We start from the raw sequence: 16,701 nt of genomic DNA on the forward strand, positions 1-16,701 counted from the left end.
TGTATAGCTAAATGCAAACAGCTCCCATCCTGGCAGGAAACAGCATCTGTAAATATTCTGAAGGTTAATAAGCTAGGAATAAGACACTGACACTTTACATGGTTATGTGAGTGAAATAAACATAAAATTCCATTTTCCATCTCAAAATGGCAAAACAGACACCTAAAGAATTAGTGTTACCTGTTTTTTATTGCCCTCAAATGAATCTGCACAGTGGTAAACTTTCATGGGTAGAGATGTGTTTCAAGTGACTTATCCCAAGTCACCATGAAAAAGGTGAGTATTTTACTGCTCTGCAAATGCATTTACTGTAGCTACATGTGAAAGTTGCTGAGAGGGCTAATTCTAATAGAAGAAGGAAAGGTCAGAATTAAAATTAAGGAAAGAATTAAAAGGTCATTTTTTTTCTTAAGAGGAAGTACTGGAACTGGGAGCAGGAGTTAGGGGGGGCAAGCAGAGAGAAACCAATCATGCAGACAAGCAGGGCCAGCTGGCTTCCTTTGATGAGGTGGGTGATAAGTACTAATTTAAAAACCCAAGGTGAATGACAAAACATCTACAAATAAGTTCAAGATGCTGGAGGTGCCAAGTGTGACCTCACCATCTGGAAGTCTTCCAGCTTCTGAATCAGTCCATGGGGGCCTGTTCAGAACCCTCCTAAAGAGCATTCAACCATCAAAACACACAGATACCAGTTATATCACAAATATCATAGCTGCAAGGCTTGTTCTTTAGAAAGGCATGTAATACTCTGTGTGTATACACTGAAAACTGATGGAAAAACAATATGCCTTTGATTATTTAACTTGATACTCCACTCCATTATATCTGAACTTAATTTATTAAAATAAAAGACCATGGAATATTTATAAGGATCACAGAACACTTCCAAGAATAAAAAGTGCTTCTATTTCACTCCTTGTCAATGTCCTCAACTAGTGCCAGACAAAACATACCATTGTGCTAGCCAAAATGAAACTAATTGGAGAATTGAAATCCTTCCTATTACTGGAACAGAATTCATTCTAACATACATCATTTGTAAATTAATCACCACGGATAAGCCATCACTTCTAACACCAATCTACTTGACAAAATAACTTCTCCGGTTCCTGGCCTGTCACTGAGTCATCTCCCAGCCATTGTAATTAGCTCCCAGTCAAACATACTAGCTTCCATTCAACAGCAAAGTTTAGAAATGTCTGACTGTTTACTCTGTGACTGAAAGCATGTTCCCATTTCTAAGGACACAAAGAAGGGCTGATAGAAAGAGGAAAAAGAGTGAAAAGAACATTATCAAAGAAGGTCAGTCAATATAGTAAACTTAAAACCTAACCTATTAAATCTCAGTCTAATCAACACACAGAGAAGATTGCTGTCCTTTTTTTCCTGTGAGAACTTGTACATGGGCAATTGCTATAGAAGAGATATCTTGTAGCTTCTGGTAGTGTTGCTCTACTGACGACATCTAAGAAATGAGATTTTCCCATATGCCCTATGTGAGAGAATCAGTTCAAGCTACCAAGATGGTCAGAAATCTGTCCTGCATAAGACAATTGAAAGGAAAAAAATAAACAGTAAATTTTTTAGGGACTGAAAAATGAAAGAGTTACAAGGGCAAAAAGAGTAGCTTAGTCTTATTTATTATAAGAAGATTATCCTAGATGTAGATGCATTTTTATAGTGGAAGTTGCATAATACTGCATTTACATGACAATTTTACATGGCCATGAATATTTCCTATCTTTGTTGCAATTTGTCATAGGATTAGCTAATAAACAGGTCTGATTCACCCACTAAAGCTTTAGACTGAAAATTCCACAGAACAGCTTATATAGCAGAGATGAGGTCATGAAACAGTTACTGTTGCTATTTTAAGCAGTTTCAGAACTTACTTGAATGTTCTCAGTCATAGCAAAAAATTTGGGGTAAGATTTGGGAGTCATGCATAGATATCTATCCATATGCCATGTCACTGAAAGCCCTTTGTGGAAATTGAGCAGTAATAAAAATGGTAAACAGCAAATCAGCAAAGCCTGGGTAGAGAAATAATTGAGGCTAGTGAGTTGAAGAAAAGTGGGTTACATTAGAGGCCAGTAATTACAGCTCTTCATTTTATCAGCATCAGTGAAACTCTTGCATACTACACCAAGATTAAGTCTTTGGGAACATGGCAGCAACAGAATGGTCCTGGAGGATTTGTTGGTATGAATGATAACACACCTCACTTCATCTTATCTTTGACATCTTTTGACAGTGAAAGGGAAAGCTCAGGCTGAATCACAGAACTGGTTGGTATGGACCAGAGTGGGTTGCCTGGTTCAGCCTCCGTACTCAAAGAATCCCTGCACAAGTCAAATCAGCATTTTTTGAGCTAGGACCAGGAGATGGCATTCCAACTCAGGAGCCTTGCCCATAGTGTACAGTAACAGACATGAACTCTCACCCTCACTCAGCAAAGGTCATCTGGAAAGCTGAAATTAGTGTGCTGAAGATTGAAAGATTCCTGCATAGAAAATCTATCACTCTTAGAGGTAACTTAAATCCCCATATATTTGAAAGACCATTTCCTAACTGCTTTTCTGCAGTTGTATTTGTGATGAATGTTTTTAAAGAAACCATTTTCTTAGAGTTTTCTACTTTTTCTATTTTATCTGTTTTCTGTTCAAAGTCTTATGCTTCTCCAAGTATACAAAAAAGCCCACCATAATGACTGAGTTGTTTATAACTTATTTTTTTTCCTTTAACAGGAATGCCTATACAGGTATGACACATTTTCAGGTTCTAAGAGGAGTATGAAGATGTCACACATGTCCAGTGCAATATATAGCACATATCCAGTGGTATTTCATTTTATACATGGATAAGAGCCATAAAATCTAAACAATCATTGCATAACTAAATTTGTCAACCAGTTCACTGGAACAAGCCAGAAAACACTGGGTAAGCAACACACACATGGAGTGATTTTGCTACTGCAAAAGAGGCAGTGGTCACCTTATCATAAACTGAAATTTTCTCAAAACAATTTTAGCAATACAGCTGAAAATTTAAAAAGAAAAAAGAAGCCTAAAATAAATTTTATTCTTGAGGCCTGATTTGACTAAATTATTATCACAAAAACTATTGCCACAACACTATTTATAGCCTAGGCAACAGCTACAGACTCATTTTCAGAACAGACAAGTTAACTCTTTAAACCTTTACTCAGTTTTTAAACAGTCCAGTGACATCATTTGAGACAGATCCCTAAATGTAGTGGGCGTAGTCTAGACTACCATTTCAAGAAGAAGTGGAATTTAGCCCGCTGTCCAAAAATCAGAAGGCAGTCTTACTTACTGTGGGTCTGAGGAGAGCTGTGTAATAATCCTATGATAGCACTGAATTTAGACAGGAAGCTCTACAGAGAATGACAATCAGTTTTGGTTTTGTGCATTTGAAGATCATTACTGCATTGACATACGTTTCAGGCCAGAATACTGAGGTGTCACTCTTTCCCCTCAAGAAGGTAGGGAGCATTCTCTTGGGATCAGAGTATCTTCCTCTTGACATTAAAACTGCAGTGTTGTGGAAAATTTAGTTTACCAGTTCAGTTTGGTTTTCCTTCTACAAAATACCCCATTAGGATACCCAAAGACTGATAAAGATTTCTTTCCTCTTGTCAAGTCAAGGATAAAGACCATGCAGTCACACCAGTAATTCCTCAAGGAAAATTATTTGCCAGCACTAAGTGGCAGCTGCTCCAATTATTTTCCTGGCCTGCATCCACACATGATCCTTCCGTTGAGTCAGGAAATATCTACAGTGGCACAGACAAAACTCTCCCTGCAGCCAACCACATCATACCATACTCAGAGGAATTTCTTAACAACTGGTCTGCACAAAGCTGGAGGCAACTTGCACAAAACACATGTGATGGATTTCTAACCACAGCTGAGAGAGTGGACTCTTCACTTCATATGAAGGATTATCAGTGTGCTACATTTCCTTAATGAAAAACTATATTTCATTAGGCTATTTCTGTTTCTGCTGTCATCAGCAGCATCTACCACTTGCTATTCCACTTTTTTAGCTGATATATAATATGTAATATTGGTTCCCTTCCACATCATATGATTTTTTTTTACTTGCAGAATCTTCAAGATAGGTAAGGGCTGTTTAAATCTTGCTTAAATCTTGCTTGAAGAGGATTTCAACTAGGATAAAAATTCCCAAAAAGGTTTGAAACAAAAAAGGGCTGGGGCAAAGAACAAAAATAGAGATGGGAATTGTTCAGGAGGGCAAGAATTTCCCTAAGCACCAAAACCCAGATTTGCAGCTGGGCCACCAAAGTCTTATCATGACATTTCAGCCTGTTCTCTTGGAGGTTTGCTCAAAGTGGAACAAGGCTGAAAACATGCACACTGTACACTGACACAAGCAAAGAAAATGCCTGAGGAGTTTTATGTCGACAGGGCCTTCTGTGCCTCTCTCAGTGTCACAATAGGGACAATTACACCATTCACCCCACATGGTCAGTTGAATATGGATGTGTATATTATATTTCTATTATATAATTACCATGTGCATATCAGCAAACTCAAGAACTGAAGATCAACTGCAATTCAGGGTACATAAAACACATTTAAACAATGGCCCTTTTTACTGTTAAGGAGGCCTAGACTTCAGAGAGTAACAAAAGCTCAGATGTTTCCAAAAGTCAGAAAATTTCTAACATTCAAGACATTTTGAGCCAGCTTCTCTTACTCCATTTTCAAATTCTGTTGCTAATAAAGCACCATCCATCTTCCATTCTACAAATATAAATAAAGGGAATTCTAAGTGTCATGGCCTACATAATAGGAACACCCAGGGTGTGACTTGCCACTCAAAACTCAGGCATACTTGTGTCTTCAGCTATGTGTGTGTGTCCTGGCAGTCTGAAGAAGAAAACCAATCCTTTTCCACATTGAAGTATACATAGTCTTCAACCCGAGATACATGCACAGTTAGAGCAGCCAGGACTTTGCCACATCAGTCTCAGACCTGAAACTCATTCTGAGACATTCTTAATACTCATCAGCATCAAGAGTGGCAGATCTTACAGGACTGGGTAAATTCTAAACTGGGTTCGCAGTCTTTAATCCTGCAGAAACTTTATTAGTGTCCTATGGAACCTGCAGAAAGCAGCACAGATCTAGGGAAAAAATCCAGGCCATGCAGTATTCCAAAAGCCATGTATTGAATGCACAAGGAAGTAGATGGGTATGATTTTAATCAGCACAGTACTTCAAGCAGGCTCTCATCTAATCCCATTTGAGGATGCAGTCACACTGAATAAGGGAGCTGCACTGAAGGAAGAACAATGCTGCACAAAAATCTGCTGTACTGCTTCAGGCCACAGTAGTGAGGTATTTTACAGCAGTACAAAAACTTCAAAGTTATGCCACTGGTACTTCAGAAAGCAAGAAATTCTCTCCAAATTATTTCCTTTCTTCCTTCTCGGATTGCAGGGTAATGTTGAAAACTGCCCTTATTTCCAGCAAATAGCAGTATGAGCACTCTTTTCCACCAAAATCATTGTAAAGAGCAGAGTCGGGTTCCGTGTGGTGCTTGGGTGAATAAGGGTGGCATCAACATAAGGCAGGCACCATGTGAAGACCCTGCAGGTCTCTGACCTACCCCTCACTATAAATAATTGGGCAGCTTTAAACAAATGCCTCTCTCAGGTGCTGCTGGCACATTTAAGGGCGTCACCAGGAGCACACAGCCACCCAGCATTTCCTCATGCGGCTGACACTCACCACGCCATCATGTGTGTGGCACCTGAGGCCTGCTGGCACCAGAGCGCCTGGTGACCGCACCAGGCAGGGAACAGCTGTGCCAGCCCCCTGCCGGCCCTGTGCCTGGAGATGTGCTCCTAGAGGGCTCGGGGGACCATGTTTGGCCCCTGCCATGGCACCCCAATGGCTTTCCAGCAGGGAGGGTGTTTTTGTGCTTAAGGTGTCCACAGCAGAGCACAGGACTCGCCTCACAGCAGGAGTGAACCCACCGCAGGCTGTGCTGCAGAAATGGCATTTCCTGCACTTCCTTGGAGACTGAAGAAGCCAAGTATCTCCATGTCTGACAGGATGCCCTGACAAATGCTCCTTCCACCTGAAACTGAAGCCAGAGCAGCCAGTCTGTGCTGTGCTCACAGGAGGGAGGAGGACGGGCGATGAGGCCAGGCTGGGTGCAGGGCAGGCTCTTGATCCAACACAACGAGCAGAAATGAGGTGTTACACGAATCAAGTGTCTTAGTGCCCTTCCCCAGAGCTCTGTGGGTTCACAGCTCACTCCCTCCAACAGATATTTCATGCTGTAAGTCAAGCCTGAGCCTCTACATCTGTAGCCAGAATTCAGGAAATCAGGTAATTCGATCACACGGTGAGAACTGCTGCTTCATGGTGCAACTCCTGTCTGCAGCCTAACCTTTGCATGCAGAAGCTACTTGGGAAGTGAAATCAAATCCTGCCCTTACCAAAGTCATCACTGGATGATCCTGTAGTAGAAGATAATTTTACATTGCCTGGTTCTTGGTAGGTTTCTAATTTTATCATTTTCTCTCTTTTGAATGATTTTTTTTTTTTTTTTTTAAATGGGGGCAGGGGAGAGAAAAAAAAAAAAGCAAGTAACTTTTTAAGCTGTTTCCCAAAACACAGGGTCAATATCTTTTTACTACTATTAATAAATCTGAAAATTCACTCAGTGATCACAAGTTACCACTATCACCTTGTTCCTATAGATTTTTCCTAGTCAAAATCAACTTTTTTTCATTGCTGAGCTCACTCTCCCTGTTACTCATGGTATGGAACAAGTCTTGACTTCATACTGCTGGACATGCTGACCTACAATGCCTTTTTTTCCCCCCCAGAAAAATCTTCAGTTCTTTTTGACATGGGAAGAACTTAACAAAGTCTTCATAGTCCTTGCATCTATCAAAATTGAGTTCTTGTGACCTGACCCTTCCAAGCTAACAATAGAGACTCTGATATTTGTGGAACAAAGATTTTCTTTTCCCAATTTGTGTACCTTGAATGTTGAGTTCAAAGGTAAAAGCATTGTTTTATCAAAAGCTGAGTCCACCAAAAGCCATGGCCTCATGCAATATGCATGTACAATAAACACATTCCGTGGTGTATGACATTAAACACTTAGAAATATTGAAGTATGCATTAGCAATCTGAATAAAGGTAGGTCAGCTGGATCTGAGCTACATCTGCATCTTGCAAAGGTTACAAGTGAATGTCACCTTAACTACATCTGCATTGCATTAAAGGAAAAGCTCCCAATTACTGAATGAAGAAACAGAGGGGAATCATTCAGATTTCAAGTGGCTCCTGCAGGGCAGGATTGTCATAAAAAGTGGGTCACAAGATCTGTGAGTTGGCCAATGGCAGAGTTTAGTCTAAAAATAATAAATGGATAGATGCACAAAAAAAATACCCTTGAATTCTAATTAAAGGCTAATTTTGTATACTACCAAAAACTTTGGCAAAAGGCCCAACTGACAAAGCAAGGAGCAGCTAATGAATTAAAATGAAAAAAAAAAAAATAAATATATATATCCAAAAAGCAGAAACCAGGACAGGCAGTAATGGAAGACTATAAAGTATTGCTTAGGCAGTTAGGGATGGTGTCAGTAAAGAGAGTCCAGTTGAAGCTCAAGCTGCCCAGGGGCATAAAAGGTAAAAGGAAAAGAATCATGTAAGCAGCCTAGTAGCAAACTGAAGTTCAAAGGAAATGGGAAACTTGTGTTTAATGAGGAAATATTGAAAGATTTTTTTGCCTCAGTCTTCAAAATATTTCCAGACCTCTATACACATCTGCAATTTGAGGAATGAAGAAACACAAAAATAAGAGAGTTAAGAGTTATTTGGAGACATTGGGTATATTCATGGCTACAGAGATGGATGGGACACATGGAAAGATGATTAAAACCTGGGTGATATGATTGTGAAGCCACATCATCATAAGTACATGTGATGTGTGATCCAGGGAACTCCACGGAAAGGGACTAAATATTGCAGTCATATTTAAGGGGGCTGCAGAGGATCTGAGGAACTAAGCACAGGCCAGCTTCAACTCTGTCCCCAGAAAGACCATGCAGCACAACTCTTGAGGATCCGTTTCCAAGCAACTGAAGGACGAGGAGGGAGTGAGGAAAAATTTACAAAGGGTAGATCAGCGCTGATAATCTACTTTCTCTACTGAAATTACTTGCTAGGTGGACAGGGAGGCAGTAGTTAATAGGACACGCCCCACAGTGACTCCATGCATGAAAACCACTAGTTTTATCATTGTAAAATCTTCTCCCATAATGTCACGAGGTCATAAGTACCATGTCTCAGCTACAAAAACACCTGTGGCTGCTCCAGCTTTCCACAACCATTTGCTTCTCTTTCCTGACACTTTGAACCTCCTGCCTCAGGTTTGCCTGTTCACAAAACCATAAAATGGATAAGAATGGAAGGGAACACAGTGGGTCATCTGATCCAATCTCCCTGGTCAAGCAGGACCATCCTAGAACACATGGCACAGGATTTGTGTCCACAGGGTTCCTGAGTATTTCCAGTGAGAGAGACTCCACAACCTCTCTGGGCAATCTGTTGCAGTGCTCAGTCACCCGTACAGTAAAGTTCTTCCTCATGCTTAGGGGGAACTCCTGGGCATCACTTTCTGCCCATTGCCTCCTGTCCTATTGCTCAGCACCACAAAGAGCCCGGATCCGTCCTCTTGACACCCCTCCAAGGGGTATCAGCCACTCCTCCCAACTTTGTGTAGTAAGTGATCCTGATGAGAAGGCATCTGCCCCTTCACCAAGTCATGCATGAAAGAGTTAAACAGTACAGGGCCCAGTACTGAACCTTGGGGGACACCAAGGTTAGTGACAGTCACCAACTAGACTCTAGTTTTGCCTGTTTCCCTCCATAGGACAGCCCCCAGATGAGTATTCCATAGAGGTTCTGAACCATGCAAGACACAGGACAGTCATTAGGTGTGATGGTCCTCTTCTTCTATGAGCTAATAATTCTTAATGTATTCCATGGGGTTTCGTTCCCAAAAATTAACCCAGAGTTATCAGAAGTGTTCAATCAATACTAAAACTCCTAATTTAAGAATTAGTCATTTTACACCTTCTAGATAATTGTCTTCTTATACTAGTTCCAGTTGAGTAAACATTTTGGGCAAGACTGTGACCAGCCCCTAGATCACAACACATTTCCTTTAGTCAATCACAGCCAGTTTTCCTCTTTTCACAGATATGAAAAAGAAAAATATGCAGGCAAATCAGTGTCTTCTTGTTTTGTTAGAAGATGAGGATGAAAACAGGATCATTGTGCTGAATTCCCTCTCTGTTGTTCATTTGTGCATATCTTAAAAGTTCACCTTTTTAAAAGAATATGCTATGTTACACCTAGGGGATTTTCAGTTTTACATCAGTTTTTTGTAATCCTTTTTATATTATTTCTTAATATAATGTCAAAAACGTTTATGAAGAGTTGTTTACTTTAGAGTGTTGTCATTTTTATCATAAAAGTTCAAACTGAAAAAATAAATAAATAAATAAAATATTGCTGTGTTTTTGTCAGTGAAGGTGAATTAAACTGAAATTCTACATTGATTGAGCCCACGCTCCTATGGATGTGTCCTGGTTCCAGCTGGGATTAGTAGCTGGTACAGTGTTGTGTTTTGCATTCAGTATGAGAATAATGTTTGATAGCACACTGATGTTGTATATGTTGATAGGTAGTGCTTAGTCAAAGTGATGAACAAAAGCAGCCAGGAGGGAGAATGGCCAGGACAGCTGACTGAACTGGCCAAAGTGATATTCCATACCATAAAGTGCCATGCCCACTATAGAAACAGGGTGAAGCTGGCCAGAAGCTGCCAGTTGGTGCTCTGGGATGGTCTGGACATCAATCAGCAGGAGGTGAGCATTGTGTATCACTTATTGTTTTTGGGTTTTATTCCTTTCTCTCCTTCTCCTTTTCATGACTATTATTATTGTTGTTACTGGCTAAAGGAAGATGTTGTCTTGCAAGGCAAGTACCAGTACTTAATGCTAAATAAAGAAAGATAAGCCCTGCCATTTTCATTATGTGTTTTTGTAGGATTGCAGGAGCAGGGCAACTTTCATTCAATTTTTTTCAATTATTAAACTGTTCTCATGTCAAACCATGGGTTCTACCTTTTCCCAACTCCTCCCTATCCCACCAGAGGCAGGGTGGGCAGTGAGCAAGCTGCTGAGTGGTACTTGGTTGCCGACTGGAGTTAAACCACAACAGGGTGTAAAAGAGAAAGACCCTCGATTACACCAGTACCTAAATGGAATCAGAATCTGACCAGAAGCTTCATGTATCTACTGCCGTCTGGAGGTTTGTTGAAGGTAATGCAGTGATGGAAATACTCCAAACTCACTGGGAAGCTGCAAATCCATATTGCTGTTTTCTCTGCAGCTGGTCTGCTACTGCCATCCTACAAAAATATGGAATAGCAGCCAGAGTGTGGTGGGATGGATTTATCTGTTAGCATTGAGTACTGACACTCATCTCAGAAGAGAACATTTTCTTTTAACCAAAGTTCTGATCCTGCAGGAGATTAGCACACACATTTGATCCACACACAGAGCAAAGAAACCACTTATTCCATTGGGATCAAAGCTGAAAAATCAAATTATTCCATTACTTTGTGAGACTGGAGGTGGAAGCTGTAAAAGTATTCTTTGTTTCTTGCAAGGACATGGAAACTGTCAATTGCAATGGACAACACAGTAATTCAAATATTACATCTTTTTGATATACAGTTGAATCAGCAAATGAAATAGTTGCATCTAAGATTAAGAAGTTGCAAAAATCTGACTAAAACAGATGTCCTATTAATTCTGTTCAACTTAATTCCAAGTTATTTCCAGCTCTGCTTTGAATGGCATTATATCATTCATTACCAAATATAGCAACTCAAAAAATAAATCCAGACTTATTTATATACATTACTTAACTAGGACAAAGTATAATTTTTCATACAGATGCAACTGGCCCACTCTGCAGACCTGTCCCTTTATGTATTTCAGATACTCACACATAGGGAACAACTAAATTTTGGTTTAATCTGCTTTCACTCTACTTATTAAGGTGGATTAAGCCACATGTTATCTTTTCAGTTAAAATCATCTCTCAAAAAATACTCCCTGTGTGTTTATACATGTAGTTTTGCAACATGGCAAAATGTTATGTAAAATGTGCAGAGAGCTTTTCGTCCACCTCTTGCAGTTTGTGGGACAATTTCCATTCGGGCTGCAATTATGCTGGGTAACAGGAGCCTGTGCAAGGACGTGTCTTTAAATTTGTAAATTTTCAACTCCTTTTCAAGTCACAAAAGCCTTCTACACAAAATCCTGGGTAATCAGCTGGAGGTGGACCTGTTTGAACAGGCTGGACAAGAATGTCCTTCCCAATCTTCACCTTCCTGTGATTCTGTGAAAAGTAGCACATACAGTAAAAGGACACTCTATCCTGCAGCAGTTCACATGTAATTACCAAATCCATCCATTTTCTACAGTTATCTGTCAGGGTTGTACTCTCCCTTTCTTAAGGAAAATTCTTTCATATCCCTTAGCCAGAAAGAGGATGTGAGGTCAGTAAGTCACTTAATCACTTTGATCTGGAAGCTGCAGCCATCAGTTTGTGCACCTGTGATCAAAAGTATCCTGTCAACATGTGACTAACACATCTCATAAGTACAAAGTAAATCAATTTCAGGTATGCAAAAAGGACAGGAAGTAACAGCAAAACATTTATGCACTAAAATTTCACCATAACCATCTATTTTATTGTAGTCAGCTGAATTATAAAAATAGCAATCACAGTGTACTTGACTTAATTTGCTTTTGATGGGCCAAATATCAAGAAAACAGAAGATCTTTCTTCCATGAACATACTGTATAACTTATTCTGCAAGGGCTGCAGTAGTCTGCTCCACCACCTATTCAAGCCACAGCTGTGCTTCTGGGGCCTTTTTGCCTTCCTTGGAAACAGCCACTAACAACTGCTTGCTCTAGGATGCCAAACTGGTGCTCATAATCAAATGAAAGCTCCAGGGTGTCTTGCTAGCATTTCACATTAAATTAGCTTCCTGATTGGAACATAGCAAGGATTTTTCTGCTCTGGTTAGATTGGCAGGGACCTCCAAGGTACTGCATTTCACATGGCTAACTTGTTCCATCACCTGGACATTTCACTTCAAATTCTTTGCTATTGCAGAGAATCTCAGACACTATCACATGCTTTCAATCTCAGCTGCTTGTTCTGCCATATCCCAGAGCAAATTTTATCTTACATTTTTGTGAGAAAAGTTAGTTTTTCAATAGATGTTAAAATATCTTTTGTGGCTGACATCTCAGAGGACATTTCACAGAGGAAACAGAAAAACATAGACTCTGCTTGAGCAAAGCCTGTTACACAAGTATGGCTGTGGGGACTTAGCTGATGGAAATCTCTCTTTTCAGACCCATCTCTCCAGTGAGAAAACACTAAATGTTCTGCAAAACCCTGTTTCTAAATGGCAAGATATACATTCTTCAAAGTTCTGCAGTAAGTTAGCTTTCTCATTTTCTGCTTTTACAGGGCCAAAAAGAAAGAACAGTTCCATTGTCTGGTTCAATGCCATCATTTAAAGGGTATCATCTCCATTTACCTCCCCTCTAGGGGGTGAGTGGGAGCAAATCTGAAATGAGACATTATATCCCCTCATGCTCAAGCACTATTCACACCACATCTGGGCTGGTTTCCCCCTCAGTGCAGTGTGTAAAGCCAGAGTGGAAGGAAACATCACAGCAACTTGTGTGGGAGGGTCACATTTTGATCCTAACTAGGCTGGCAGCATTGCCTGAAACCATAAGCCACGTCAATAGTCCCAGCTTGGCCCTTGAGAGCCAGCTTGGCCAGCTGTTAGTACCTCCTCTTGTGGTTTATGTCTCTCACATCTGCTCTTGGACAAACGAATTTGTCAGCAGCTGAGCCTCCATGCAGACAGCAACTGTGGTAGCAAGAAGAGATCTGAGAGTCATTCACTGCTCTTTCAGCTGTTTCATGGCATGCCAGAAAAACTCAGCAAGTAGTATTTTGCCCACATATAAACTTCCTGTGAGTTTTCTAGAAAAATTCAAGTCCTTTTGAAAAACAGGGCTAACACTCAAGGATGAATAAAGACCAGCAGTGCTATAAACTCCTTATAAAACTACCTCATTAGCCAGGTGTGACATGTCTGCAGATTAGGGTAACTCAGTTTAAACTGTTCATGTTTCAATTAGTAATTCAAGCTATCCTGTTATGCTGACATATCTAGAAATTAAGAAACACAACAAAAATGGATAAAACAAGTTGTCTCCCATGGAAGCACTTGCTTCAGGTCACACAGGATAGGGCCTTAAAATGTTCACAACAATTCAGAGTCAAGGCTCAAACCTGTCTGTGCTGCTACAGAAAACAGCAAAATCCACACCAGCTCATGGTATGCAGCTGAAAAAGAGGTCACAGTTGAATGCTAAAGCCATAAAACCCTTTTCTTTGGTAATTATTAAATGCAATGGCTACTTCATACCAATCTAGTACCACCTAATCTTTTCTGAATCTCTGCCTAGCTTCAATTTTTCACACATGGCTATGCTCCCTTGCTAAACTTTTACTAATAACCCTATAAAAGCAATGCAGTTCCATATGCTATCTGTAGACTATGAACTCTGGTACATGAGTCACTGCACATCTCCTGAAGCTGAAAGGTTGGTAACCACAAAGAGGTGAGTTCTAACCCAGGAAGGAAGTGCATGTTCAGAGAGTTCAGAGACTGTCCCAGTTTTATTTTGACCCCACTTCAACAATCATTATAGTTCCCAGTTATCCTGATTAGGTAATCTATATACACGCTTTGAAAGTGTCAAATCCCTTGAGTGGTTGTTCATTCCCAGTATTCAGAAAAGGAGACTATGGCAGGGCTGCCATGCCTGGACTTTGTGAGACACGGGTTCTTTTTCTCATAAGGTATATTGTTGTATTAGTCTTTGGCCATTCTCTAGCCAGAGGAACATTCCCTAAATAGGCATAGTTCCAATGCATTAAGCTGACTGCAGATCATAACTTAGATATTTCTCCCCAAGAAACCCAAAGAACAGCCTACTGCTTGTTCCACACACATTAGCTAGCAAGCAAAGTCTTACCCTGCTTCATGGCAAGTGTACAACACGGCTGGATACCTCCAGGCAATCATAGAAAAGGATGGAAAGACATACAGAATGGACAATCTACAAGAATTGAAGACAGCCTCCCTTGTTAAAGTATGCAGGGATTATTTTACTTAATTTTTTCTAAAATCCATTTATGGACACTGATTTAATTGTTTATCTTTTAGCATCACAGTTCTTTCTTCAGACAAAAGCTTACACTATTAGGAACAATCTGCTATTTTAAACAATATTTTAGATTAAATTCAGAGCAGAGCAACAGCTTCATTAATTTTTCCATCTGTTCCGTTCAGGCTTGTTGGCTTTCATGTAACATTTAACTTTTTTATGAACACAAAATGCCAAAAGCTAAACTGAGCTCAATTCTATTGTGCTTCACAATCTGACAGGAGGTAATATGGTAATTTGCCTCAATTTGGTTGAATAGGATAGGCTTCTCATCACTGTTCGCCAACTATTCTATTTAACCAAGGAAAAGAGGGAACATTGAGAAATGCAATTTTCCTAACATTGATGGCAGCCATAGGGCCACTCATTGGTGTCACAGTTCCTACCAAGATGTGAAGTTCCAGGAATTTAACAGGATTTGTGTTTCTAGGCAAATCTACATGTCTTTAAGCAACTTAACTTCAACTTTTGGTTGAGCTTGTTAAATCTGTGTCTAAACCTGGGCGTTATCCCATCCAAGCACAAGAAGACAGCCGGCAGTTAACAATCCAGTACTTTTTCCTCAGGAAGAGGAAAGCAAATTATTAACAGTTGGTATTAAGACAACCAGAAAATATGAAACTGAGAGTAGCTAAAAATACCCAATCCTAGGCTCTCAAAAAAAAAAAAAAAAAATAATTCTGAAGCTGTATTGTAACAGATTTAGTTACTGCAATTTACAAAGGTTCTTAGCACATTGACTACACCAGCCCCTGTCCTGTGAAGCCAGAGCAGCCAAGAGGCCAAGCCAGGGCATTTATCACAACAGCTCAGTCAGCAAGAAACCAACAGCTGAGGCTTGATGTCTTACCGGTAAAAGAACAGAGCACTGTCAAGGATGTTCTGACCTTCTTTCCAGCATATTTAAATATCTATGTGGATGGCAATGATTCTGGTTTTGAAGTCCAGTCAGAAATACTTCAGAGTTTAAAGGTTTTTATACATATTATCATACACATTCTAGATGATGGCTTCTATTGCTCAAAACTGCTTGTTTCAAAATAACCAGCATTTCTCTTCCTGAATGAAGGGCAGGTCTTACACTTCCAAGGTCTGGAAAATTTTTACCGAATCTTTAAGATACTGACAATAGGAACCTTGAGTTGTGGGCTGATCTAAACATATGAATGGCATATATATAATAAATGGACTCAAGTTCAGGACTTAAGGCACTATAAAAAGAGAAAAAAATTTAGATGGTTGTGTAGTATGCACAGCCCGTAGAGGTGTGCAGAGAACAAGACAGCAGGCTAGAACTAAGCACCCTACAGACCAGGCACTATGTAAGCACTGTCAATCTCAATGTGCTTTTCTATATGTCCTAACACCAGACATAAGAATATCAAAGAATGGGAACAGCTGATATATTGCTCTGAGCTCCATCTGATTTTATGATCCTGGCAAAACTTTAAATTCAGAATCTCCCAAGTTGCTCTCTGAGATAAATGTATTTCTGAGATGGCAATGCTTAAGTTTTATACACGCCCAGTGAAGAACTTCAGATCAAGAACAGATCTTGCACTGCTCTGAAACTCACAGCCTGCTGCCTAACAACATGAAGAAAGCAGCACCTGGCTGCTTGTTCCCCTACCTCTGACTTGCCATGGATGATTATCAGTCTTTAACTTGTCAGTCCTTAACAGAGTAATCAGCAACTGTTTTTTCCCTTGTTCTGCAGGTTAGCTCTTCCAAGTCTTCCTTTCAAAAACCTTTGACCAACTCTTCCTGATTTCCAATCTGTTTCCAGCCAAATCAAATGATAAAAGCAATCATAAATAGATCTGCTTTGAGTGTCATGGATATTTCAGATTGGTAGAAACTTTTTTTCAAGAAACCCAGTAATACAGACACTAGCAATGGCTTCAAATTGTAGCAATTTATCTTTTTTAAACCACTTTCTCCCACAGTGCAACCCTACAAACGCATTATTTTAAATGTTGATCAATTCTCAGTGAACAAATGTCTTCCTTCCCCTACTGTAGCTCACCTGACCTATGCAAGAGGTAATATTAGATTAAGTAGATGAAGGAGATGTTACAAGTTAGCAGGACCGGATGGCCTTCTCCAAGGAGTCCTAAAGGAAGTGAGACATGGAAGGGCAGACGTGCCAGTGAACACTTGTAACTACCATTACAGACGGTCACTGTGCCACAGACCACTGCCCGTGGCACTCTCATCCACAAAAAAGGGTGTTGAGGGAATCCTGCAAGTTACAGGCTGATGAGCCGGATCTCAAT

General features: G+C 40.1%; 1 long non-coding RNA gene across 1 annotated transcript; it reads left to right on the forward strand.

The window, feature by feature from the left end:
* Positions 1–5,859: 5,859 nt before the first annotated feature.
* LOC147652642 (uncharacterized) lies at positions 5,860–9,591 on the forward strand. The gene is made up of 2 exons (XR_015288597.1): positions 5,860–6,557; positions 6,893–9,591. It is a non-coding gene; the product is annotated as an uncharacterized LOC147652642 (long non-coding RNA).
* The last annotated feature ends 7,110 nt before the right edge of the window (positions 9,592–16,701 follow it).

This window comes from Cyanistes caeruleus, chromosome 6, assembly GCF_971803275.1.
Source record: "Cyanistes caeruleus chromosome 6, bCyaCae1.hap1.1, whole genome shotgun sequence".
NCBI classification, from domain to species: domain Eukaryota; kingdom Metazoa; phylum Chordata; class Aves; order Passeriformes; family Paridae; genus Cyanistes; species Cyanistes caeruleus.